Source organism: Haematobia irritans, chromosome 3, assembly GCF_050003625.1.
Source record: "Haematobia irritans isolate KBUSLIRL chromosome 3, ASM5000362v1, whole genome shotgun sequence".
Taxonomy (NCBI): domain Eukaryota; kingdom Metazoa; phylum Arthropoda; class Insecta; order Diptera; family Muscidae; genus Haematobia; species Haematobia irritans.
This window is the reverse complement of record NC_134399.1, coordinates 52,598,709-52,625,228: the sequence shown is the minus strand read 5'-3', so window position 1 is coordinate 52,625,228 and position 26,520 is coordinate 52,598,709. Positions and strand designations below refer to the sequence as shown.

The window sequence follows — 26,520 nt, the reverse complement described above, 5'->3', positions numbered from 1 at the left end:
TCCGGATAATTACCGTAAATATAAGATCATCGATTATTAACTGATCGTTGATCTTATGTTTGACGTCACATCTTTTTGCTCTGTCGTTGTTGTAGAGTAAAACTAGCATTCACATTTCTAAATTATTCTACTTAAAAATGTCTTTCAGTGCATCCAAAATTTGACGTCACACCTTTTTGCACTTTCATTGTTGTAGAGTAAAGCTAAGTGAAAAAAAAAAACTTTCATTCATGACATCTGATGACGTTTTCAGCTGCACACATACTCTCCCATGTCATCCATGGAAGAGTGTGTTTGTAAGCAAGTAAAAAGCTTTGACCGTGAAATTTTTATTTCCGCTAAAAAATACTAACGGTAACAGCACACATAGGAGCTTTCCATAGACCCGTTCAATTGGGGCGTGTGGTTGTGTGAGTTTGCCTTATTCGCTTAATTATTAAAGCACATACAAACAAGTGCGAGATACAGTATTTGGCGCCAAAACGGAAAGCTTTAGCAGGAAACAGAGCAAAAGAACGGTCAATAATGTTTTAGCGTTAACATAGTCGTGAACCAAATGTCCGATTCTGCTGCTGTACATAGCTAGCACATATGACTTTTGCCAGTTGTTCTTCATCGATGATGATGACGAAGCCGAACACAATGATGATGATTTTTACGCAGACACCCAGTCATAGCCATCCATAGAAGCATCCCAGCGGCGTAAATCGAGAGCGCTTTCGATTCAAAGCATTCACGGAGCCCTTATTTTAGAGGCAATACTCATACGATTAGGTCTTATAAAATAATCCCTTTTGTAAGATCTCTTCCTTCTTTACAAAAAAGGTTGATACTCATTCATCATTCATTGCAAAAACCAGGCCTTAAAAAAGGTCTTTATTTACTAAGATCGCTATCCCTTTTCTCATAGCATACACTGAAAAAAAAGCATGCCCGGTTCCAAAGATTTTGTCTTTAATTTAAAAATTTTGGTATTGATTCCGAGCCAAAGAAGCGGAGTATACAAGTAAGGATACTTTTAAGACACAATTCTCTTTTAAATTTAGGTTTTATGTACTTGCTTCTAGGAAGCAAATTTTAATTTTTCGCTTATTCACCTTTTTTCTTCATATGCTATCAAAATCCTTTAAAAACGAGTTAACGATAACTTTATTTTCCAAATTAAGACTCGACTTCCAGTAGAAATTATGCTATGTTTCAAGTAAAAGACGTCTTTAAAATAAAGTGTTGAAAAACATGTCCTATATTTGAACGATTTTTTGCTTTGTATTCAAGATGCAAAAAGACAACAAATGTAAAGACAATTTCATTAAATTTAAAGAATTTTTCTGCATTATTAATGTCAAGTTGACCTAAGCCCAAACATTTTTTCTTTCATGTTATGATACCCATTTTTAAGTGAAATCACTTAATTGTAAGGACAATACGACTTCATTGAAAAGTTTATCGACTTTTGGACAAGGAAAAAATCTTTATATTAGAGAAATGCGCCTTGTATGCTAAGCAAAATTTGCATTCGTATTTAAAAGACATGAAATCTTTGACCTCACGACAATATTTTTTTCAGTGTACTTGTCGAGGCCTTTTGAAATGACTTATCAGGGACATGTGTTTAAAGACACATTTTAAAGAACTCCTAATAGGCCTTGTTTGGTATTGTGAATTACAATGTGTTCTTGCAACGAGGCAAAATAAAACGATTTTTAAAAAGCAAATCATATTCTCATAGCAAGCTCTTATAATTTACGAGACCTTTGAAAAGCCCTTATGCCGTAAGCCAATTTATAAGTTTTTCGAAATGAGTCACAAACAATATAACGGCTTAAAAAAAACAAGTCATGTTCTCATATGCGCACTTCTTTAATCTAAGAGACCTTTGATAAGCCCTTATGCCGTAAGTTTATAAGTAACCGAAAGTTAAGAATAAAAATAATTTTGCACAATTTAAAGCAACACGTGTTTCTTCATTCGGGTTTGTGATTTCGTTGGAGCAAGTCGCGGTGTTTGTTTTTTTTGTTTTTAACTGAAGTGTCAAATATGCGGTATATATATATATTTCTTTACTATATTGAATTACATTATAATAATAATTTTATAATAATTTTACTTATTTATTTAGCGGCAACTTCTACCATGAAAGCCAATGTTCTGTTCAATATGTGGAAATCAGACGTCCAATACGAAATCAGTTCCTATGAAGAAGGTGATTTATTTTTTATAGTACAATTTTATATAGTACAAAATAAAATAAAAAGAATTCTGCACAAATTTTTGGTTTCTTGTTTATATATGAAATTTGGAGTAGGTCCTTTATAAGGTATGTAAACAAGGCCTTTTAAACAGCCTTCATAAAAAGGCATTAAAGTGGCATTATTTTAAACTCCTATTAAGAGGCCTCTATTTATATATGCTTCATAAATCCTTTTGATGTATACATTATAAAAGGCCTTATTTTATCACACATTATAAAGAACTTATGTGAGGCTATTCCTAAAAGGCCTTAAAATAATGACCTTATATTAGCCCTTATGCTGTAAGTTGAAGTCGGAGCCCTTGGTCGGCTATGACACCCTGTGTAAAAATACAATGAATATGTAATGGGAAGTCAATGCCTTGTGTCTGCAATTTAATGCCTTTTAAAAGGCCTTATGAAGAGCGATTTCCGCCGCTGGGATGATGTTAACATACCTTATCATAAACGCATAGCCACACAGACGTATGTACACATACACACCACACCGCTATTGGGCCAAGTCCAAGTTTAAATATGCTTAAGAATCAAGTTCAGTTTTACCACAGCGGTGTGCGGACACAGACAAGTTTGTCGTCGCGCTAAAAAGTCTATTTGGCGCTCTCTAGCTCCAATAAAGTACCTACACATTGTTACATAAAAATCCAAAATCTCCGTCAAGGGGCATAGCAAAAAAGTTTTTCTTTTTTTTATAATTATTCTATTCTCAGTGATATCGTTAAAAAAGCATAGCAAATAAAAAGTGACAAGTGGTGAGAAAGTGAAAATAATTCAAAGAATTCGTTTTCGATATAAAAGTAAAGTTGAAAGAATATAATATTAAATAAAGCGTAATTTTTGATTTCTTTTTATCATTGGTGAATCTACCTCATGTAAGTCTTATTTTATTAATTTTTAACCACTGATTCATTTCAACAACATATAGTTCAAGTGCATGTTGTTTTCCTTCTATTTTTTGTCCTTTTTATGCTATCCACTGAGAGTACACGGGAACATGTTTTGAAGGTCAATGAATACAAACACATTGCAATATACTTGTGTTGTTTTTTTTGTTCTGTTCCTGTGCTTGAGTTAAATGGACCCTTTTTACATGGATACATATGTAATATCTGCATTTAATTCCCATTGATTTGCACTTAACGAAAGATGTGGTGTAGTAGTTTCGCTCAAAAGATAAATTACACTTAGAAAAAAGTCTAAAAGCAATAACTTTCACAATTTAGACTAATGATTTTAATACGATTAAGTTCATTTTTGTTGGTAGACACCGTGGTGGAAGGTGGAAGTTCTTCAAATATTCTCTAAGTGGTATAAATTTTGTGTCTATACTTAAAATATAAAAAATCACCCCATTAATTAATGGACGTGGTTAAAAATAAATGGCTTATATGACCATCTAATGGTTAGGCGAATCAGATGAAAATTGCAGCTTCTATGTTGTCAAGAAAATAAACCGCCCTATATGGGAGCCCTGCCAGAATATAGACCTACATTAAAAAAGTGAACCAATGTTGGTTAATTTTAGAATTATAAACGCCGTTATCACAAAAATAACTAAATATTTTTCGAAAAATTCAAAAATATTTATAATTATTTTTTTTTCACAGTTAAAGGAGGAAATAATAGCAGTTCAAAGTTGCAAAAATGTCTTTAACCCCATACGAAGTTCAAAATGGGCGTATTTGTGATCAAATTTGAAAATTTTAAGAAATTCTGAACTATTTTGTCGGAAATACGAATTTTGTAAATCTTTATAACCTTTTTTAATTCATTTAACGAAGATGTACAAAAAATTATTAAAGTCAAGGAAACTTAATAAACTTAAATTAAGTAAAACGTAGAAATTTTTGATTGAAAATGACATGATAAGAAAAATTCGGTTCAGTTTTATTTTTTTATCATCTTCGCCTGATGTCCTTTAAGCTACATAAATAGAAATTTTGACGATTTTCTGGATCTTAATTCGACTCACAAACCCACTTTTCTATTCTATAAAAATTTTAGATTTTGTACTGTATAAATAATATAAATAAAGGATTTCACATATAAAGGGTGATTCTTTTGAGGTTAGGATTTTCATGCATTAGTATTTGACAGATCACGTGGGATTTCAGACATGGTGTCAAAGAGAAAGATGCTCAGTATGCTTTGACATTTCATCATGAATAGACTTACTAACGAGCAACGCTTGCAAATCATTGAATTTTATTACCAAAATCAGTGTTCGGTTCGAAATGTGTTTCGCGCTTTACGTCCGATTTATGGTCTACATAATCGACCAAGTGAGCAAACAATTAATGCGATTGTGACCAAGTTTCGCACTCAGTTTACTTAATTGGACATTAAACCAACCACACGAATGCGTACAGTGCGTACAGAAGAGAATATTGCGTCTGTTTCTGAGAGTGTTGCTGAAGACCGTGAAATGTCGATTCGTCGCCGTTCGCAGCAATTGGGTTTGTGTTATTCGACCACATGGAAGATTTTACGCAAAGATCTTGGTGTAAAACCGTATAAAATACAGCTCGTGCAAGAACTGAAGCCGAACGATCTGCCACAACGTCGAATTTTCAGTGAATGGGCCCTAGAAAAGTTGGCAGAAAATCCGCTTTTTTATCGACAAATTTTGTTCAGCGATGAGGCTCATTTCTGGTTGAATGGCTACGTAAATAAGCAAAATTGCCGCATTTGGAGTGAAGAGCAACCAGAAGCCGTTCAAGAACTGCCCATGCATCCCGAAAAATGCACTGTTTGGTGTGGTTTGTACGCTGGTGGAATCATTGGACCGTATTTTTTCAAAGATGCTGTTGGACGCAACGTTACGGTGAATGGCGATCGCTATCGTTCGATGCTAACAAACTTTTTGTTGCCAAAAATGGAAGAACTGAACTTGGTTGACATGTGGTTTCAACAAGATGGCGCTACATGCCACACAGCTCGCGATTCTATGGCCATTTTGAGGGAAAACTTCGGAGAACAATTCATCTCAAGAAATGGACCGGTAAGTTGGCCACCAAGATCATGCGATTTGACGCCTTTAGACTATTTTTTGTGGGGCTACGTCAAGTCTAAAGTCTACAGAAATAAGCCAGCAACTATTCCAGCTTTGGAAGACAACATTTCCGAAGAAATTCGGGCTATTCCGGCCGAAATGCTCGAAAAAGTTGCCCAAAATTGGACTTTCCGAATGGACCACCTAAGACGCAGCCGCGGTCAACATTTAAATGAAATTATCTTCAAAAAGTAAATGTCATGGACCAATCTAACGTTTCAAATAAAGAACCGATGAGATTTTGCAAATTTTATGCGTTTTTTTTTTTAAAAAAGTTATCAAGCTCTTAACAAATCACCCTTTATAATGTTAAATATTCTGGGGGCTAACATTTTTCTAGGAGACTTAGCCCCTCTAGCTAGGCCAATGGCTTGGGGTGTATTACAATCCTTTTTGCACACAGACAAATATCACCAATAGTTTTTCAATTAAAATTTTAATTTAGTTAAAAAATCAATCAAAGAAATTAATGGTTTTAATTATATCTTTAATTGGATTTCTTTATTGTAATTGGCGTTGACAACGGATTGCTTCAAATGTTACAAGTATTAATTTTTAATCTGTGACGAGACCAATCTGTCATTGTTGTTAAACATTACACAAGAATTACACAATATTTTGGAAAATTTTTATTATGAACATACTATTGATTTCAGAATAGACTTAAAATTTGCAATCTAATTATTTTCAAAAAAGAAACCCAATGTTTTAATTGTGCTTGGTTTCAATCACATCGTAAGGATGTCCACTGCCAATCAAATTAATGATCTTTGACGAGTGAAGATACACTGAAAAAACAGTGAACCCTTTTCCATTGCAAAATGAACTAAACTGTAGTAATATTGACCATGATTTAGCCCTTAAGATTTTTTTTCAACTTGTCTAGTTTATAATTTTCTTAAATTTTAGTTCATCTATAACATTGTAGTTTAGTTCATTTTTACAACACCATAAGATTTATATACCCCTACCAAGTTAAAAAGTCAGTATTATTTTGGTTTACTTGCTTATTTTGTGGGAAACCCGATAATAAAAATTGGTTAACAGTCTCTTTAAAATGTCGACGACTAAACTATTTTTAAATCAATCATTCCACAGTACAGAGAAATTAAATAATTAAAGGAACAACAAACCGTTTTACTATTATGACAAATTTCATACATTAAAATTAAACTTTCTTTAAGCTAAGTACTTTATTATAAAAACTTATGATGAAAGTTCTTAATACAATGTTTTTTGTGAATAAAAATTATGACCACGTGGAACAGAGAGTAGTTCATTTGAACCCGCTGTTTGGACATTTTGACTTATCCTTTTTTTATTCATCGTAGGTAGTTTTTTCACATATTTTGCTGGAAAAAATGGAAACAAAAATGAAAATTGTTAAAAATTAACACCATGTAATGAAATATAATTTTTAATTCTTCATTTTAGCTTGTAACTTACCATATTTGGGGCATTTTATCAAATGGTGTAAAGAATTCAACTTTTCTTTGGAAAACGTATCTCATACAATTTGTACCTGAAACAATTAGAGAAATAATGAAGTATTCTAAATAAACTTATAAAACTGTGTTGTTATCGATGTGAAGGATATAATAAAATAAATATTCTAGTTGAAAGAAAGCCAAAGTTTTAATATAATTGGTAAGTTTTATATTAAAACTCTCTATTCTCTATTAAATTGTACGCTGAGGGGAAATATAAAAAGTTGTCCAAATTTATTTGGGTTACTCTGAAATTAAATATTAAATAAAATTATTAAATAAGTTTTCAAAAAATCTAATGAAAAAAATAATAATATGCATTAAAAACCAAATATTCTTGATAACCCTAGACAGTCATCATTCGTCAAAATGACGACACGTAATTTCATTTTCGATTTAAAATGCATTTTAGTCTATTGGGAAATGGTGAATTTAAGTTATACTAATTCGACCGTTTTATGAATTTTTGTTTTATACAACTTAAAACCAAATTGAATAAGACAATAAACTCAAGTTTGGTTCACTTTTTCGCTCACGATGAAAATTTTAGCGTCTTGAAATGAGCCGTAGTCAAAATGACGAAGGCTGACTTTACTGTACAAAAAATAAGGATGACTGTCCAGGGCTAAAAGAAAGTTAAAGAATCCTTACCAATTCACTATTAAATTACAGGCAAAGGAGTACTAAAAATTTGTCCAAATGTTTAAGGGGTTATTCTGAAATTAAATATTTGTTTTTACATTAAAAATATTACATTGGTTTTCAAAAAATTTGATTAAAGAAATACTAAAATAAGGCATTAAAAACCTGTAATTTTGATGATAAAAAGGTCACAAAAACGTAAATATTCTAGTTAAAATAAAGCCAATTTTTAAAAGAAAACTTACCAATTCTCTATTTTTTATTTGTTCGAATCCATCTGGAGTTGCTCTGAAATTAAATATTATTTTTACAACAAAGAAAAACATTAAACTGGTTTCCAAAAAATTAATTAACAAATAATAATATACATAAGAAATATTCTTTTTAAAAGAAAGTCATATTAAAAAAATTCTTACCAATTTATGAATAAACTATACGCTGAGATATATCAAAAATTTTCCACATTCATCTGGAATTGAATATTAATTTTTTAATTTTTAATTTCAATACACTTTCAATTTCAACATAGTTTCCTAAATATTCGTAATAACTTTCAATACACTTTCAATTTCAACATAGTTTCCTAAATATTCGTAATAACTGTTTTCTAAACTACCGATAAAATATTAATAACTTTCATTTAAAAGGTTTAATAAACAAACACAAATATATATCTCAAAAATCCAAAATATTCCATGCCTTTATATTCCCTTGTTGCATACCTACTTAAAAGATGCAACAGCCCACGCCAACGCCAAGTATACAACTGAAGCATGCAAAACAAAACCAAGCAAAGCCAAAACATTCCTACAACAACAAAAACACATGTGCCTTTATTGAAAACAACACCTCATCCAGCCAAATAAAGCATCCGCGAATAACAAACACACACACACGCAAACCACTCAATGAACAAAATTAAAAACCACCCCACGCTCATGTATACACAACAAAACTCAAGTAACATCATCTTTACATTAATCACATTCCACTATGCCAATAAAGATCTCTGTACTATGCATTAGTTCATCGCATCAGCTGACAATTTACTCTAAGAATAATATTCGTAAAGGCACACCAGTTTACGAACAATGAAACGTTTAACTTAAAATTTGCAAAATTTTCAAGAAATTTTATCTACCATTTTTGACGAAAATGTCTATAAATTTAATTACATGTGAACTAAAAATATTTCATTGGGTAATTTTTTACCAACAATTATTAACTATAGGAATTGTCAGTAAGAAATTGCTATCCACTTTCAAGTTCATTTTTCGTAAAAAAATATTTTCTCATACAAAAAAATCTTATAGTAAAGCACTTATTATTTACAAAATAATTTACATTTCACAAGTAGTTTTATAGCATGACAAACGATTTTTAACTACCAGTTAAGAAATTTTTTAAGGAAATTTCCATCGTATTTTGTAGGCCAGGAACCAAACGATTGCTACTTAGAATTTGTAAAATTTCCTTCCGAGTAGTTAATTTTCGTTGAAGATGCGAAAAATTAACTAAAATTCTGGAAAATTCTTGTAATAAATTATTGTAAAAATTTTCTTAAATTTACGAGACACTTTTTTTTCTGTGTATATCTCTCACACCTTAAAAATAAAAATTAAACCGATATAATAATTTTGCGAGATTTCGATGTGGAAGTATTTGCGCGTACAATTGTTGTGAAAGTTTAGTTCCTCTTCTTTGGTATTGTCTTTATTTCTTGTACTATCCCTACGGGAAATAGATCAAGCCCAGGACCGATACATAACTAGTCCCTGGTGTGTATGGACCAGTTTCTGTTCTGGTCAAAACATATGAAAGAACTGGTCATTTTAAGGACGAACACGACGTGGACTCATTGCTAAGGACTCGTCTTGGGAAGTTTAATAGGACCACTCCATAGACAGGTTCTAATGACCCAATCTTGGACAACTTCTGTTTCATTTTGGGCATCCGAATTGCAATAGAAAGCAACATCTTTTGGAATAAGTTGAACAATAGATTATTCTAGGAAGTGTAAATATGTATATCCCATAATTTTACACTGAAGAGAATACATAACTATGGAAATCCATTATCAACAGTTGGTGCTCCTTATAGAATATTGGTTTTGAATATGATTTTTACGTCTCAAAATAAAACCACATCTCTACACATTCTTCGAGCATAGTTTTGAATAATTTTTCACCCAACCATACTCAATGAGTTCTTCGCTACTGAAGATGGCTTATTTAAAAATATGTTAGCACTTGAAAGGTTCGATCCCATGGAAAGAAACAAAAACGAAATAATAGCCACCTTTGACTACTGTAGCCTCTTCAATCTTTGGCGCGACAATATGAAAATCAATATTAGCCACATTTATTGAATACTTCCTAGCATCTTTGTGTTGTACCATACTCATCACATGAGCTTCGATTTGAAGACAGCTACCCGACAATCTGCTTAAAAATCAAGAACAATGTGTACCCCACACGTACGAATGATTTAAGTTTTTAAGCAAACACAACATTATTTAAATATTTTACTCAAATGTTAACAATCACTTCTAATCATTACCATCACTACACTAAGAACATGGTACCATGACAGAAAATCAAAAGTACATTTGTTGTGTACATTTTTAGTTAAGAAAAATAAGATACACTTGAAATTTTAGTTATGAAACCATCACTATGCTGCAAAAAATATTTATTCATTTGTCAAATAAAATATGTTTATTGTTATTGGTTAACTTATTGAGGCGTAGTCTGTCTGAAACAAACGCTCAGATCCAATTGGTTAGTTTAAGACATAATAATATTATATTCATTTATTTGATTTTTCAACTTAAGTCCGATACTATGTTTGCTTTTCTATTTGAAAATCACAAAATTTTAATTGAATTACACATCAATTGTGTTGAATTATATTCGTTAAATCGAACTATTTCAACATCGCGAAAATTTCAAGTACCGGCTTTTATGTTAAAATTTGGTTTAAGTGAAATTAATGTCTTCTATTGTTGAATACTTACAAATTTTAAAAAATTATCAAATATAAGGATGATTTTAATAATAATGAATTATATTTTCAGATATACTGAAGTCAGAAGAAATCATATCAAAGTCGAATTGCCTTTGTTATAGACTGAAATAAATTGTATGAAACGGCAAAACAGAACATATTTCTCATTTGTCATTATGATATTTTCTTTAAGGACCGGCACACAGAAAGAAAAGATTATTTTTTTTCGTTTAACATGAACATAGTATCCATCGTAAGGTCAAATAAGCTATGCTGGAGGATAATGTGGTTAGGTTAGGTTTGATTAGCGGCCCGCTTTATATCACGCTCACTTAGACTATTCAGTTCATTGTGATACCATATTACCTACAAATATTTATTACACAGAAAAAAAGTAAACTGTTTTATAGCAAGAATGAACTACCTCAGGCGAAAATTGAACTAAATTATACCCCACATTTTGAAATTTTTACAAAGCGTTGTTAAAACCAGGAAAATTTAATGCCCTGTTGAATTTTTCAACTGTACTTTACGAAATTACATCCTCTCATAAAAGAAAAAATGAACTAAAAATAAAGAACAAAATCATTGGCGCCAAATCATGCTCATTTTAACCATACTGTAGTTCATTCTTACTATTTTTGGGAATCGTACGAAAATGTTCTTTTGCGTTAGTTCATATTGAACTTATGTGTACGGTCATTGAACTTTATACCCACGTTTACTTCATAAAATGTGTGAGACATGCTTGAAAAATGTTTACTTATTTTTGTGATTTCGACTTGTAATCGGTGTTTGTTATAAAGTTTAGTTAAAATGTTCTGAAATTAATCTCATGTTTCTAATTGCGTTTTCTTTTCTTGTAAAAAATGTACACTTTTTTTGCATTTTGCCCGGAAAATGTACTTTTTAGGTTCTTTTCTAAAAAAACAGGCAAAAGTGCGAAAAGGCTTCGAATACTGTTGTGAAAATAGCGCCACGCATATAGACAAATTACGGGCATTTTCAGCACTGCCAACAAACGAGAGTGCTGCGATTGCCCTGTTTCCTTCTTTGAATTCTTTTCTGCCCGTTGAAATGATAGCATTTTTTTAGGTTGGTGGTAACATTTTAAAAATGCGCATTCTGTACAGACAAAATGACGGCAAATCCCTTTTTTTAGAAAAGAAAACACCATAAAATTAACAATATTTTTCTTTTTTGGTGTGTTTACAGTTTTTTTTTTGGGTATAGAGCAGAGATGAACAATCAAGTATTTTGGTAACTTCTTCAGTACATTTTAACATACCAAAGTACCACTGTACCTTTACGAGCTAAAAGGTAACTTTTCTTATACTATAATAAAATCAAAAGCAATTTTATTTAGTTTTCCATTCAGTCACATTTTTTCTGCGAGCTATATTCCAAAAACAAGAATGTTTCAAAAGTGTTTGAATTAATGCCACTTTCTTCGACACCACAAAATATTCGTGTATATTTTGTCAAGGGAGCGATATAAACCCCCTAAAAGGGAAATAAATTGTAACGACCGCAACTGGTTCCCACAATACTTTGAAAATATCCCAATTCTTCAATAGCAATAGAAGGACGCAAGGACTGCACAATAGCCTCGAATTAAACATTATTTGTTTGGATTTTTGACGGGAAATATCGCGATAGATTTTTAGTTTAAAAATTTAGTTGCGTTTGAGTTTGAAAAATTCAGTAAAAGTGTGAATGTAACATAGAAGCTCAAATAGTAGAAAAGACTCCATGAAATGTCAAGTATATTTTATTGTTGATAGTCACTTGCAAGGCATATTTAATAAGGTAGTTTTAGCATTAAAAAAAAAACAAAAATGTAAGTCGCCATATTGAAAATTCGATTGTCAGTCAATTTGATTTAAATTTGATCAATGTGTTGAACAAGTGGGAAATTTAAAATAGAGAAAATCTGAAAAGGTATCGATGTATGCTGTATGAATATGAAGATATATGCAAAGGCGACTTCGACTTTTATCAAAAAAGATTTGATCGGTCGATAAATCGATATTCGACTTTTGTGTAACTAAACTGTATACAAGTACTACCTTAAAAATAGTGAAATCAAAGATTTTTATAGCAATACGCCCAATCTACACTTGCTTGAATTAGATATTATGATACTACTACTAAATTTATTTAAATAAAATTCATTTGGCAATTTTTTATAATTTAGCTGGTTTCCTATAAATTTAGTTTGATCTAGCTATATTTGCAATAGTCAATAGTTGGCAATACAGTTTGCAGTAACATGTATGTGTGCGGAGAAGTACATACATGCTGAGGAGGAATATGATCACGTCAAATATGTTTCAAGAGTAAAATGTTATTTTTGGATGAAGAACATGGAACAGTTTTGCCACAAAAATTTTGTTTGCTTGCCAAACATAAAATGCTTGCCGAAATTAGATACATTATTTCGAAGAACGTCCCATATATTCCTCATCCAAAAATAACATTTTGCTCTTGAAATATGTTTTTGGTGATCGTATTGCTTCTCTGGGTGTAGTTAAGAAATATATTTCCAAAAAAGGGCATAACATTTCAGATATTATTTCGTTAATATTTTCAGATGTTAACCATATTATTTTTATTAGTAAGTGAAAATTTTTGCGGTGAAAATGTTACATTGACTCCATAAAAAAGCTAAAATCATATTATTTTTTTCTTCGGATATGATAATGACAACAGAGAATGAAGCCGCCGAGTCGCGCCGCTGATTTTAGTCGCCGCCGACCATCTGTTGCCAGTCGACGCCGCCGCTGAATATGTCGACTCATCTCGACTAAAATTTAGCCGCCAATTGATAAAAAAAAATGAAAGAAAAATGTATTAATAATTGTCGTATTTTGCCAAAATTTTGAACCTTCGACCCACAATCAATCAATTTCAAACTGATACAACAATTTTGCAAAAATTTTGTTCAGCAAATTATTTAACGAAATGTAAATTTGATTGTAAGATTGGTTGTACGACAATCTCAATACCTTTCGAATAACTTCAAATTGATTTTATAATGGATAATTGTCCGCCGCAGAATGGACAAATTTATATGCGCTTACCGTCAAGGCGCCACCGCCGGAGGCAAAAATTTAGTGTCAGCCGCTGCCGACAAAAATGGGTCGTGCTCATTCTCTGAAAGACAACCATGTATTTTGTCTTATTTATGTGGTAACCAATAAGAATTGTGTAGAGCTTTGTGATTTCCACTGTAGAATTTTATTTTTAATCGATCGTTAATAAAATTATATATACTAGTAACCAACTAAAATCCCAAGTACACCATTAACTCCAATAGAATTTCAATATGTTATTGAGTTCTGTTGGGGTTGATACGCAAGGTCATCTATTATGATAAGTTTTGCCAACATGTGATATATCATATTATAGAAAGAAACGATATTTGGGGATGCTCGCTAATATATTTCATAGATATTTGAGTGGTCGTTCATTCACACCTTTAGTACGGACATGTTAAGTTGTGGAGCAATGAATGTAAACAACAAAAGTTAATGAACTTTGGACGTGATGCTTTGACAACGTTTGAAGTTAACACTTCAACGACTATTGACATTTCGGCTGATATGTTCGCAACGATATCTTTTAAATGTCTGCATAAGTTTGAGAAAATCTCATTTACATTCAATTCAATATTGACGCGCATCCACCCATTAGTTATTATAAATTGCAGCTTGTTGTTCCGATTGAAATGGTGGATAGATTTCTTAAGTCATAGGTTAGGTTAGGTTAAAGTGGCAGCCCGATTAAAATTCAGGCTCACTTAGACTATTCAGTCCATTGTGATACCACATTAACTAAAAGTACCTATTACATATGGGCACTTCTAGTTTTAACCGCTGAACCTTCTTGATTATTTTTCTTTGTTGAACCAACCAGATTGTTCCAAAAATATTAGCAGACTGCTTAAGTTAACGTTTTCCAGATCCGCCAGTAATCTGAAGCTATATGCTCCTAAAAGTTGCTTGCGCTTTACACAAAATGCAGGACACTCACACAAGAGGTGTTTAATTGATTCTTTTTCCTCCGCATCATGACAGCTCATACAATCAAAGATTTTAGATTTGCGGAAGATGGGAGATTGGCTTGCGTCATACCAAATGTTGCAATTACCAGATTAGTTTAATACATGTTTGTAATCTTTTAGTTGTTTTTCGTTTTTATTTTTTAAATGAAAAATGTAATTTTCTTAATGAAACAATGTTAAATATTAGGCAACAACAAAAAAATTACATTTTCCCCTTTATGGAAATTTATTTCGTGCTCTTAATTTCCTTTTATTTGCATTTTAATGCTATGTCAATACTTGTCGTATACGCGTTTGGTTCGAGTATTAAACTAATGTGGTAAATGGTTTGATGTGCTCAGTAGCCAATCTCCCATCTTCTGTAATCTATAATCTTTGCATACAATAGTCATTATACTTCGCGCCAATAGTTTTTGCAAAATCTCCTATCAGGCAGCGACCCGTTATAGCAGATATCAGGAGTGATATCTGACGTCTCGAGAACATTAGCATATCTAGTGTGCGGTTTAAGTTGAAATGGGGCCATATTTGCTTGGTATCGTTACAACCCTTGCAATTCTCCCATCGAACATTTGCCATCATAACAGCCTTCTCACGCAGCATGAGCTTGCAGGTAGCTAGGGGCATACCAACAAATTCTAGTTCCCCTGGAATATGTAAGGTAGTCCCTAGCCTTGCCAACTCATCCGCTTCGCAGTTCCCCGGTATGTTCCTATGGCCAGGCACCCATATTAGGTGAATATTGTACTGCTCAGCCATCTCATTGAGAGATTTGCGGCAATCGATGGCCGTTTTCGAGTTGAGGAACACAGAGTCCAGGGATTTTATTGCAGGTTGACTGTCTGAGTATATATTAATGCCCACATTTTTTGGAACATTACTTCTCAGCCAATTCGCCACCTCTCTTATTGCTAATATTTCAGCCTGAAAAACACTACAGTGATCAGGTAATCTTTTCGCTATTCGAAGTTCCAGATCTTTAGAATATACTCCGAAACCCACTTGGCCATCCAATTTGGAGCCATCAGTGTAGAAATCTATATATCTTTTATTCCCCGGGGTCCGTGTACACCACGCCTCACTGTTGGGAATTAGAGTCTCAAACTTTTTGTCGAAAAGTGGACTCGCCAAAGTGTAATCCACTACGTTAGGCACATCTGGCATTATTTTGAGTACCGAACTGTGACCGTAACTTTTTTCCGACCACAGCGATAGCTCGCGCAACCGCACAGCCGTTGTTGCAGCTGACTGTTTGGCCAAAATGTCTAAAGGCAATAGATGCAGTATGACATTAAGGGAGTTTGTTCCTGTCTTGCTGAATGCACCTGAGATACACAAGCACGCCATACGCTGAACTTTGTCTAAACTTGTCGGCTGGTGAAGTGCCGGCCACCAGACTACAACACCATATAGCATTATAGGTCTAACCACTGCCGTGTATAGCCAATGTACAATTTTTGGTTTTAGTCCCCACTTTTTCCCTATTGCCTTTTTGCACGAGTATAAAGCTACCGTTGCTTTCCTCGCCCTTTCTTCAATATTAAGCTTAAAGTTCAGCTTCCTGTCCAAAATAACGCCAAGGAATTTTGCACACTCCCTAAAGGGAATTTCAATACCCCCTAAGGAAATGGGCCTAACCGTGGGAGTTTTGCGATCTTTGCAGTACATGACTAATTCTGTCTTTGCAGGATTTACCCCAAGACCATTGTCTTTCGCCCATTTCTCAGTCATCCGGAGGGCCCTCTGAATAATATCTCTGATTGTGGATGGGAATTTTCCCCTGACTGCCAGAGCCACATCATCTGCGTATGCCACCACTTTTATCCTTTCTTTTTCTAGAGTAACCAGAAGGCTATTTATAGCAACATTCCAAAGAAGAGGTGATAGGACTCCTCCTTGGGGAGTGCCTCTGTTCACATACCTTTGTATGTTTGCTTGTCCTAGTGTGGCTGAAATACGTCTCTTCATTAGCAGTTCGTCTAACAGCCTGAGTATACATGGATCAACATTCAGAGTTGTCAGTCCATTTAATATCGAGCTCGGATGGACATTATTGAACGCCCCTTCGATGTCTAGAAACGCCACGATTGTGTATTCTTTGACAGATAGTGAGCTTTCAATAAAGCTGACTAGTTCATGTAGTGCGGTCTCAGTAGACCTGCCCTTCGAGTATGCATGCTGTCGTTTCGAGAACAAACTTGAATCGATGCTAGTTCTAAGATAAATATCTATCATCCTCTCCAGAGTCTTAAGTAGGAATGAGGATAAGCTGATTGGTCGGAAATCCTTCGCCCTCGAGTGAGAGGCTTTAGGTATGAAAACGACTTTTGTTTCCCTCCACTTTCCTGGGATATATGATAAGTTGATACATCCTTTATATATCACCGACAACCAGGGGATAATTTTGTCAGTTACAGCTTGTAACTTCGCCGGAGTAATTCCATCAGGTCCAGGGGATTTGAATGGTCCAAAGCTATTTAGCGCCCATCTTATTCTAGTTTCCGATACAATTTCCTCGACAGGAAACGACCGCTGAGCAACTGTGGCACCGCCAGTACATGGTTCAACCGTCTGATTTCCAGGAAAATGTGTGTCCAATAGTACCTCCAGCGTCTCCTTACTGGACGTTGTCCAATTGCCCTCCGATGTTTTAATGAAACCTGGAGCGGAGTTGGTGGATGCTAGAACCTTCCGTAGTCTGGAAGCCTCGGACGTATTCTCAATACTGCTGCAGTAAGCATTCCAAGAGTTATGCTGAGCCTTTCTCAGTTCTCGCTTGTATCCTCTCAGATTCTTCTTGTAAGCATCCCAGTCCTCAGGGGCTCTGGTGGACTTTGCCTTGTTAAAGAGCTTCCTGCAGGATTTCCTCATATTACTTAATTCCGTAGACCACCATGGTGGTCGATGTTTCCCCCTTGGCTTTCCTCTAGGGCATGCAGCTTTCAGTGAGATGTTGAAGGCCTTAGTAATCCGCTCCACTGCGTGTTCGATATCTTGCACATTTCTCATATTTGTCTCTGTTATTTCCGGTATCATCATATTGAACGATTCCCTATACCTATTCCAGTCAGCTTTCCTAACATTTGGCGGAAATATGATCTTGGTGATATGAACATCAAATTTGAAACTGATGTAGCGATGATCTGAGAAGCTGTGTTCACTTAAAACCTGCCACTCAGATATCATTTCATTTAGTTCTTGCGAGGCCAAGGTGATGTCCAAAACCTCTTGCCTGTTTTTAGTGACAAAGGTTGGGACATCTCCCTTGTTGCAAACTACCAGATTAGTACGCAAAATAAACTCTATTAGCGACTCTCCCCTTGCATTAGTATCACTACTTCCCCATATACTATGATGTGCATTCGCATCGCATCCCATAATGAGTTTCGCCTTTGTTTTCAGTGACTCCTCCACTAAGGTCTTAACGGCATATGGAGGCATCTCCCTGTCATGTCCCATGTAGACCGAAGATACCCAATATTTGCATTTGGCTATTTCTAAACTTGCAACGACAGTGTCTGTATTGCACATTGAGGGAAGCAGAAACAAATTGAGCTCGTTTTTAGCAATTATACAGGCTCGATTTACATCATTACCAGTATACTGCAATAGTTTGAACCCCGGAGTACTTAATTCACATATTTTGTTTTTGTAAACATATGGTTCTTGAAAAAGAACTATATCTATGTCCCCTTTCATCAGGAGAACTTTTAAGGCAGCACATGCAGCCTTACAATGATGAAGATTTATCTGGAGGATCCGTAGGACCATCGAGATTTTCAACAACCGTCACATCAGCCGCTTCAATCGAGTCATCAAGAATGTCCTCTTCAGAGATATCGGTGACTCTCGCAATAACCATAGGTTCAACTTTGGTGAGTTCTGAGGCAGTAGAAGCCTCCTCACGCATACGGTATCTATCCATGTCTTCAAATGTCTTGGTATCCCCCTCGACTTCGCAAGAGGATCCGCTTACTTCTGATTCAGACAGAGGCTTGTCCATTTCTGAATCCTTTAGCTGATCGTTTTTATACACCTTCATTTGGATATAATGAAAGCCATAACATACACGGCCCTGGGACTTTGCTAGATGTGGCAAAGACTGAGTGTTCAATATAAACACTGCATGCCGTCTTGGCCCATCCACTTCATCCAAACGGCCAACCTTCCAATCAGCTGTTGGAAGATCTGGATTGCATTGTTTCAGTCTATTTAAAATAGATTCGGGGTCAGGAGGGTTTGCAGGTATCCACGCATGTGCTCTTGGTCTAGCCGGTATGTCTTTCTTCTCGACTAACTCTAGAGCAGCTCCTTCCCAAACTTCACCAATTAGTATCAGAGCAGCTTTAAAACATTCTATAGACCTCTGGTCCTCAAATGCGACTAGCTTAAATCGTCCTTGATACCAACCAGCCTCTTGGTGTCGAGGATCTGGGCCGGGAAACTTTTCCAGCACCTGTGAGTAGACGCCAGACAAAGCATTCTCAATTTCCCCCCATTTTTGCTTTGGAACCATACCGTCCAATGCTCCTTTATTTATGATAGCCATCACAAGGCTGTCTTTAGCAACTGAGGCAAACGATCGTTGATCCCTTTTGGAGGATGGCAGCTCATCCGGTGATCGTTCCCTTTTTCCAGCCTCAAGAATTCCTTGAGCCCATTTTAAGGAATCGCTTTGTTTAGCCGACAACGTGCTTGGGTCGACTGATCCTGATTTCTTTATGATAAACAAAGCATTTCTGCGTTCTTTGAATCTCTTTCGTGAGGGATTACCTCCTTTTGATGCCGTTACCTTGGAAAAGGTCCGACTTGTCAAATTGTCGCCACCTGTCGACCCGTCTACAGGTCGACTAATTGGGCCTAACTCTTGGTCATTGCCCAAATTTATAACTTCAGTCGATACCCGTCCACTGGGCCCTGAAGTTAGCAACCCAGTGGATGTCTTTGAATTTCTCTGCATGGTGGCCTAATATCCCACCACACTTGAAATTCGTAGTAGGTACTTATTACGATGATTTTATCCGCTATTAAAAAAACACGTCCGTTCCGTTCGACGGTTGAGTTATATCTTAAGTCATAGTAAATACTAAGATCATTTGTATTGCATTTAAGAATGATTCACACGGAATATTTGTGAATACTTTGCATTGATTTTCATTTTGGGAAACAGGTTAATGCAATCCCTTAAAATAGTGTATCCATGTTTTAAGGGACCAAACTTTAAATTCAGTGTTGCTGCATACTTTTGATCAAAAATGGGGTCCCAAATAAATAATAATGGATTTGATAATCATTCTTTGATGTTCAATTAACACGTGAGCGATTAATTTTTACCGAAAGGATATATTTTCCAACTTTAATCTCTAAGAATAAATAAAGATGAAACTGCGGTTAATTCATTTCCTTCTTCAAATCGGTCCTAAGGGTAGACCGGACTCACTTAGATTATTAATCCATACCCTAACCATAACCATAAATTAATTAAAAATTTCGAAAATTAATTTAACTTTATTTTCTACTGAAAAACAAAAAACAGCTGGAATGAAAATTAAGGTTAATTATTAAGATTAAGGAAGGAAAATTAAGGGAAAATTCGAGTTGAAAATTTCTAAAATATCTTTAGTGCCATATGAAGTTCAAGATGGGCGCAATTGTGGTAAAATTTACAAATGTAAGAAATAATAATTCTTTCTCCCTTTTTAAATTCTAACTAACTTATACAATAAATTACACTACTTTACAAAAAAAATCACATTGAAAAAACAGTGAACCCTTTTCCATTGCAAAATGAACTAAACTGTAGTAATATTGACCATGATTTAGCCCTTAAGATTTTTTTCAACTTGTCTAGTTTATAATTCTCTTAAATTTTAGTTCATCTATAACATTGTATTTTAGTTCATTTTTAGAACACCATAAGATTTATATACCCCTCCCAAGTTAAAAAGTCAGTATTATTTTGGTTTACTTGCTTATTTTGTGGGAAACCCGATAATAAAAATTGGTTAACAGTCTCTTTAAAATGTCGACAACTAAACTATTTTTAAATCAATCCGTTTTACTACACCCAGAAAAAAGTGACCCCTTCTTTAAGTTAAAATGAACTCATTGTGAAGAAAGTTGAACTTCGTATAGCGCCAAAGACATTTTTATTTGTTTGAACGATGTGATTTTCGTAGAAATTAGGGATAATGCATTCCATATATTAGTTAACATTTTCCTATATTTATATACCACTATACTACAGAATGAAAAAATTTAACTAATTTGAATTCATATATGGAATGATTTTATTGAAATTTTTTCATTCATTTCGACAAATCTTACACATCTGTGGTAAAACTTTTACTTCATAATTAGAACTGCTTACCTTCGTTTTTAAATACAATTTTATTTATTTCTATAAGCAATTTTATCTTCAATAAAAGACATGTTTTATTAATATATTGAATATATTTATTAAGAATCAACAGCATCGAATCTCTTTGAAATATTAGTTTATTATTCCACTATTTCCAATTTCCGTGTGATATTATCAACTGTAAAACGCACTTTTTCTTCTTCTTGTACTTTTCACTTTTAATAAGTTGCTGCCTAATGATTTTGTCCTCCTTTTACAATTTCAATGCCTACAAATATAAAAAATCATAAAACATTTTTGTTGCAAAAGGTTAGCGTCACTGAATATTACCTGATAATTGAAGATTCCAAAATGAAGACAAATGAAAAGGTTGTTATTCTGCTGGTGTTCTCTTTCTTTATGCACTATCACGAACATTGATAGATTTATTTAAAAAAACGAACATTTTTCTCACTAATTTAAAATAACAAATATTTTATATATTTTATTTGTTATTTATTATATTATTTTACCATATTATTTTTTAACAATCTCTCCGTATACCAAAACAACGCGATTCCAACTAAAAAAACAACCGACGCGCAAATATATCGATTTCACCCACGCGCAAACACATCGATTACGATGACAGGTATCGATTACAGGTAGACAATAGAAATTTAGGAAAATTTCCTATATTCTAACAAGTGTGTTTCCTTAAGTTTTGAAAGGATTGCATACTTCTTAGTACGAATGAACTAAAATATTTTTCTATGCCAAGTGTTTTTCGTATGTATGAAAAACTTTCTATTATAAAGGAAGTCGCAATTATCATTTTATAAGAAATTTTACTAATTTTGAGGAAATTTGGTTTTAGTTCGGTTTTTGTTTATTGTTACGAATGCTTTGTTATCGGTGAATAAAATTTTCTTTTTCAGTAGTAAATTCTTATACCCAGCGAAGAAAATAGTATGAGTAAAATTCCATGCCTTATTCTAGTTAATGAACTATTCCTAACTGCTTAAAGTTTAGGATTTTTTTACTGAAACGAGTAAATTTTATTATTTTTCACAAAAATTTACCTTAATGGAAATAAAATGGATAAACTATATTGATGAAAATTTTTTCCTTTAGTTTCGAAGGCACTTTTTTCTGGGTGTATTATGAAAATTTTCATACATTAAAATTAAACTTTCTTTAAGCAAAAGTACTTTATTATAAAAACTTATGATGAAAGTTCTTAATACAATGTTTTTTTGTGAATAAAAATTATGACCACGTGGAACAGAGAGTAGTTCATTTGAACTCGCTGTTTGGACATTTTGACTTATCCTTTTTTTATTCATCGTAGGTAATTTTTTCACATATCTTGCTAAAAAAATGGAAACAAACATGAAAATTGTTAAAAATTAACACCATGTAATGAAATATAATTTTTAATTCTTCATTTGAGCTTGTAACTTACCATATTTGGGGGCATTTTATCAAATGGTGTAAGGAATTCAACTTTTCTTTGGAAAACGTATCTCATAAAATTTGTACCTGAAACAATTAGAGAAATAATGAAATATTCTAAATAAACTCATAAAACTGTGTTGTTATCGACGTGAAGGATATAATAAAATAAATATTCTAGTTGAAAGAAAGCCAAAGTTTTAATATAAAACTTACCAATTCTCTATTAAATTGTACGCTGAGGGGAAATGTAAAAAGTTACTCTGAAATTAAATATTTATTTTTTACATTAAATAAAATTATTAAATAAGTTTTCAAAAAATGTAATGAAAAAAATAATAATATGCTTAAAAAACCAAATATTCTTGATAACCCTAGACAGTAATTTTTCGTCAAAATGACGACACGTAATTTCATTTTCGATTTAAAATGCATTTTAGTCTATTGGGAAATGGTGAATTTAAGTTATACTAATTCCACCGTTTTATGATTTTTTGTTTTATACTACTTAAAACCAAATTGAATAAGAAAATAAATTAAAGTTTGATTCACTTTTTCGCTCACGATGAAAATTATAGCGTCTTGAAATCAGCCGTAGTCAAAATGAGGAAGGATGACGTTAATGTACATAAAACTGTCGAGGGTTAAAAGAAAGTTAAAGAATCCTTACCAATTCACTATTAAATTACAGGCAAAAGAGTACTAAAAATTTGTCCAAATTTTTAAGGGGTTATTCTGAAATTAAATATTTGTTTTTACATTAAAAATATTACATTGGTTTCCAAAAAAATTGATTAAAGAAATACTAAAATAAGGTATTAAAAACCTGTAATTTTGATGATAAAAAGGTCACAAAAACGTAAATATTCTAGTTGAAATAAAGCCAGTTTTTAAAAGAAAACTTACCAATTCTCTATTTTTTAAATTTGTTCGAATCCATCTGGAGTTGCTCTGAAATTAAATATTGTTTTTACAACAAAGAAAAACATTAAACTTGTTTCCAAAAAAATTAATTACAAATAAAAATATACATAAAAAATGTTCTTTTTAAAAGAAAGTCATATTAAAAAAATACTTACCAATTTATGACTAAACTATACGCTGAGATATAACAACAATTTTCCAAATTCATCTTGAATTGAATATTAATTTTTTACATTGAATAATAACAATTTCAATACGCTTTCAATTAGAACATATTTTCATAAATATTCTTAATAACTTTTTTCTAAACTACCGATAAAATATTAATAACTTTCATTTAAAAAATTTAATAAACAAACACCAATATATGTCTCAAAACTCCAAAAAATTCCATGCCTTTATATTCCCTTGTTGCATACCTTCTTAAAAGATGCAACCGCCCACGCCAACGCCAATTATACAACTGAAACATGCCAAACAAAACCAAGCAAAGCCAAGAAATTCCTACAACAACAAAAACACATGTGCCTTTATTGAAAACAACACCTCATCCAGCCAAATAAACCATCCGCGAATAACAAACACACACACAAACCACTAAATGAACAAAAATAAAAACAACCCCACGCTCATGTATACACAACAAAACTCAAGTAACATCATCTTTACATTAATCACATTCTACTATGCCGATAAAGATCTCTGTACTATGCATTAGTTCATCGCATCTGCTGCCAATTTACTCTAAGAATAATATTCGTAAAGGCACACCAGTTTATGAACGATGAAACGTTTAACATAAAATTTGCAAAATTTTCATGAAATGTTATCTACCATTTTTGACGAAAATGTCTATAAATTTAATTACATGTGAACTAAAACTATTTCATTGGGTAATTTTTTACCAACAATTATTAACTATAGGAATTGTCAGTAAGAAATTGCTATCCGCTTTCAAGTTAATTTTTCGTAAAAAAATATTTTCTCATACAAAAAAATCTTATAGTAAATTGCACTTATTATTTAGAAAATACTTTACATTTCACAAGTAGTTTTATAGCATGACAAACAAATTTTTAACTACCAGTTAAGAATTTTTTTAAGGAAATTTCCATCGTATTTTGTACGCTACTTAGAATTTGTAAAATTTCATTTCGAGTAGTTAATTTTCGTTGAAGATACGAAAAATGAACTAAAATTCTAGAAAATTATTGTAATAAATTATTGTAAAAATCTTCTTAAATTTACGAGACACTTTTTTTCTGTGTGGTTTAAAGAAAGTTAAAGAACCTCACCAATTCATTATTAAATTGTAAGCAGAGGATTAATAAAAATTATTCCAATTGTTCTAGGGTTATTCTGAAATTAAAGATTTATTTTTTACATTAAAAATATTAAATTGGTTTCCAATAAATTTGATTAAAGAAATAATAAAATAAGGTATTAAAAACTGTGTTTTTGGCGATATAAAGGTCATAATAACGTAAATATTTTAATTAAAAAAAGCAAAATTTTTAAAAGAAAACTTACCAATTCTCTATTAAATTATCCGAATCCATCTGGGAAATTTAATATTTATTTACAAGAAAAACATTTTGACTGGTTTCCAAAAAAATTAATTAACTAATAATAATATGAATAAAACATCTCTTTAAAAGAAAGCCACATTTTTAAAAAGAATACTTACCAATTTACAATTAATCTATAAGCTGAAGTGTAAAAAAAACTTTCCAAATTCATCACGAATTACTCTGAAATCGAATACTTAGTTTTACATGGAATAATATTAAATTAGATTTCTATAAAACGATTTCAATATATTATTTCCATTTCAGCATTTTTTCTTAAATATTGAACATTATTAATGACTTTTTTCTAAAGTATTAACAACTCAAAATGTTTAATAAGCAAACGCTAATATATCTCAAAATACAAATATATTCCATACATGTATATTCCCTTGTTGCATACCTGCTTAAAAGATGCAACAGCCCACGCCAACGCTAACTATACAACTGAATCATGCCAAACAAAACCAAGCACAGCCAAAAGCTCAAATAAGTGAATTGGGTTTTGTTACGAATGCAAACTGAAAAGAGAAACCGAAAAAAAGTTGCAACTTCTCATCGAACATGTATGGGGCTAATCTCTGGTTCTTGAGAAAAAAGAATAACACATGCCCAATTCACATCTTCCTCTTTAATTGTCTTTGCCTACCACAACAAAAACACATGTGCCTTTATTGAAAACAACACCTCTTCCAGCCAAAAAAAAACCATCCACGAATAACAAACACACACACAAACCACTAAATGAACAAAAATAAAAACCAAAGATTATAGAAGAGGAAGATGTGAGATTGGCTACTGAGCACATCAAACCAGGGCTGCCAATTTTGCCGATTTTTTACTCAAAAAATAGCAAATGCCGATTTTCCGATTTTTGCCCCAAAAATGACGATATTAGCTCGGTCCAAAAATTTGGACTAGAAGCCGTTCGTTTACACATTTAGAGCCAGCAAAAGAGAGAATACACTTGATAATAGCAGATATAGAAATTGGTAGTTTTTGCTAGACATTTCATCTCCAACATCCTCCTCCTCATTTGACATATATATATATATATATATATATATATATATATATATATATATATATATATATATATATATATATATATATATTTTTTTTTTTTTTTTTTGTCAAAATTTTATTTATACAGAAAATTTTGTTAAAATTTTATTTCTATAAGATTTTGTAATACAAGACTGAATTAATTATGATTTTGTAGTTGAAATGCAAATGTGTTCATTTTCTGTTCTTTATATGAAATAAATATTTTTGTTTTTAACCAAAAAATTAGTTTGATTTTACTATTATTAACATTGCAGATTTTTTGTCGACTTTTAAAATGGAAGTGAGGATTATAACGATGTTTTCGGAAAAAAGTGACGATTATTTTTGAAATTTTATTGGCAGCCCTGCATCAAACCATTTACCACATTAGTTTAATATTCGAACCAAACGCGTATACGACAAGTATTGACATATCATTAAAATGCAAATAAAAAGAAATTAGGAGCACGAAATAAATTTCCATAAAGGGGAAAATGTATTTTTTTTGTTGTTGCCTAAAATTTAACATTGTTTCATTAAGAAAATTACATTTTTCGTTTAAAAAATAAAAACGAAAAACAACTATAAGATTACAAACATGTTTTAAACTAATCTGGTAAATGCAACATTTGGTATGACGCATGCCAATCTCCCATCTTCCTCAAATCTATAATCTTTGATA

At 32.5% G+C, this 26,520-nt stretch overlaps 1 protein-coding gene and 1 long non-coding RNA gene across 2 annotated transcripts in view; one reads left to right on the top strand and one right to left on the bottom strand.

The window, feature by feature from the left end:
- The first annotated feature begins 2,806 nt into the window (after positions 1–2,806).
- LOC142229105 (acidic phospholipase A2 PA4-like) overlaps positions 2,807–26,520 on the top strand; it is a 131,330-nt gene continuing 107,616 nt past the window's right edge. Inside the window, exon 1 of the mRNA XM_075299647.1 lies at positions 2,807–3,123. The gene's annotated coding sequence lies outside the window, so the exon portion shown is untranslated. The remainder of the gene's footprint in view (positions 3,124–26,520) is intronic.
- On the bottom strand, positions 6,472–6,821 carry LOC142229391 (uncharacterized). The gene is made up of 2 exons (XR_012720396.1): positions 6,750–6,821; positions 6,472–6,655 (listed from the first exon to the last, which is right to left on the bottom strand). It is a non-coding gene; the product is annotated as an uncharacterized LOC142229391 (long non-coding RNA).